Here is a 3,092-nt window from a genome sequence, read left to right as displayed (position 1 = left end):
GGATGTCCATAATATATAACATGTCACCTACAATGGCTTATGTAACACCCCAGAAAGAAAACAATAACATCCTTTTGGTGTATTACCACACTACACTTCAACATGAGCATAACAACAGAGAACACAAAAGCATTGACTATCATATAGATTATGCGATAAAATGAGAGACTTTACTGATAGCAAAATGATAAACAAAATCAGACAGTAACCATGAGCTCCATTTGAGAAAATAATAAAAAGAAAGATCCAACTATCACCATCATATATTACAACCCATGTGTTTATTTATGGTGTATATGCACAAGTGTGCACTCATTCTATTACTCCCATCCCACCAAGCATCCTCGAAGCTATCTACCTAAGATGGTGAAAACATGCGTATGAGATTTATTGAAAACCTAAACATTCTTATTAGCTCGGCCGGTTTGTATGTGCATAACGCACCGGATGACTAGCCAACGATGCTAAATGTTGCACCACCAGTTTGGCCTATGATGTAGCGGCGAGGACAAGCATGTAATCACCGCCGGACCATACACCGGGTCGATGATGAAAACATTTATCACCGTCGGTAAGGCACCCTTTTGGAACCCCTCAGACTATGAACCGATGGTGATATTTATCACCTCCGGTTATCACATAACTTGTGGTGAAAGTCCTAGCGGTGATCAAAACATTCTGTAGTAGTGATTTTTAGGGAACTCCTCAAAGCAGGCATCTGGTATCCATCCATGATTTTTGTTGAACTGATAATGGCAGTGTAAACGAACCATGCTTAAGTAGTACAACATAGGGGATGATGGCTTAAAGGCTTGACACCGTTTAACTATGGTTAGCACTTTTAGTTGGTCATATTTTATTAATCCTATATCATTAATTTAGTATAGAAACCTAACCAAGTTGAAGTAATATCATTAATCAGTATTCAAAATATTTCCAAACCATCCAAGGAACCACTAATCAAGAAAGATCCAAGCCTCTCGTGTCCGTGAGCACGTCTGTTATAGCCATATCACCTCTTCTAAGGAAGTGTGGCATGGTTTCATTATGTAACCTTTCACTAGACACCTTAGCAAGTTAGTAGCCGCTAATGTTTTGGTTTGACAAAGCAGATGTAGATGCTCTCCTCCAAGAGTGGCACACTATTGACCACAACCCAGTACACACCATGATAGGACGGGATCTATACCCCTCATGGCACCCCCTCTTCCGCCTTTCGATAACCATTGATAAGCTAGAGACACACTAGTTATGTGATTAACATCATGGCCATGTGATACTCCTAGTTGTATGGTACATCCTGGGTGGACGCTTTAGGATTATGTCCTTAGGGAGAGGAATCTAGAGTACTCAAAACATATGCTCGAGCCCCCTAGACCATGTTGCTGAACAGCATCATATTATCACATTGCATATATCATTAATCAAGATAGATTATTAGCTTTGATTTTGCACGACCGCAACTATCCAAACATGCATACCAACCTAAAGGAACAAGGATATATGGAACAAAAGTAATCTAGATAAATTAGCTTATGGCATTTCAAATTTAGACACACTCATGATGTATGAAATAGTCATTGTTCATGGGTACAAGGAGCCTTTGTTACACTTGCCTTCATCAAAAGTATGGCCCTGGTACAGCTGATCACAAACTTGATCTTCAGCAACCTCGAATTGTGCACCTTCTATACATAGTCCACATCATCATACAAGCATTCACATTGCCACCATACAGGCATTCACATCAAGCAATAGATTCTAACTAATAGTAATCTATTAGAATAGTAAACCATACAATCAAAACAAAAGATAAAAGGAGCAATGTGGGTACATATAGTTAATCCTCCTATGTTGGTGAACCTGTGTTGGTGTGGGAACAGATGGATAGACAAATAGACAGAAAGACATAGAGAGAGATGGATAGATAGATGTAATGCCCTAGAGTCCAAACGGCTCAGATCCACTCTGCACACAGAGTGAACCAAACCTACCACCATCCACATACACTTTCATCCTCGCTTCGTGCAAAAGGATTAACCCAGGGATGGTGGGAAAGACTCTAGAAGCCTTATATATTGGTCTAACCCACTTTTAAGAACCAAGGTGGGACTAACGATCCACAATATCTCATAGCATGCACATGGGCCACTATGGGCCAAATTCTAAATGAGGCCAGATGTGATAATAGATAGATAGATAGATAGAAAGATAGAGAGACATGCAGATAGATAGATAGATAGATAGACCAACAAACAGATTGATAGATAGATAGATAAATAGATAGATAGATAGATAGATAGATAGACAGACAGACACATAGATAGATAGATAGATTGATAGATAGACATACAGACAGATAGATAGAAGGACAGACATACAGACATTTAGATAGATAGATAGAAAGATAGATAGATATATAGATATATATTGAGAGATAGATAGACTATGGAATGTATATATACTGGCCTTGTGGTATAGACTTTGATATAAACACATCATGGGTTTTAGCTCTTATCTCTCACCCATGGCAAAGTCCCTCAAGTATACCGATAACATCCAAGGACTCTTGCTGCTTTCCATGGTTCTTCTAGCTTCATGTGCCCTTCATGCACACATAATAAGTGGTAATGAATGAATTTGACACATTTTCCCTTCGAGTAAATAGATATACATGCAGAGTTATTCTGACCATATTGCATGTAATTTGATTTATCTTTATTAGGGCAAACCACAGAGGATATCAACATTGGGAGGGTGAGGATGACTGTGATGGAGGGAACAACCAAGACAATTGGAGACCAGAAAGATCTTGGGTGCTTTCTACAAGCTGCATTGCACTGCTGCCAAAAGACAGGACACTGCTTTCAAGAACTATTGGAATGTTTGAAGCACTGTAATGCACATGTTTAACAAGAGGTCATGCTTTCTCTGATTTGTAGTTGGAGATCATAAAGATGTTCTACCTAATGGTGCATTTACCAAAGGATAAAATAAGCTTATTAACCTGTTTCTAACGTTGCCATTGTGATTACAAATTGCTTATATTGTCGTATTGGATGTCCATAATATATAACATGTCACCTACAATG

The sequence above is a fragment of the Miscanthus floridulus genome, chromosome 13 (assembly GCF_019320115.1).
Source record: "Miscanthus floridulus cultivar M001 chromosome 13, ASM1932011v1, whole genome shotgun sequence".
Taxonomy (NCBI): Eukaryota; Viridiplantae; Streptophyta; class Magnoliopsida; order Poales; family Poaceae; genus Miscanthus; species Miscanthus floridulus.
The sequence above is the reverse complement of the archived record's forward strand: the minus strand, read 5'-3'. Positions refer to the sequence as shown.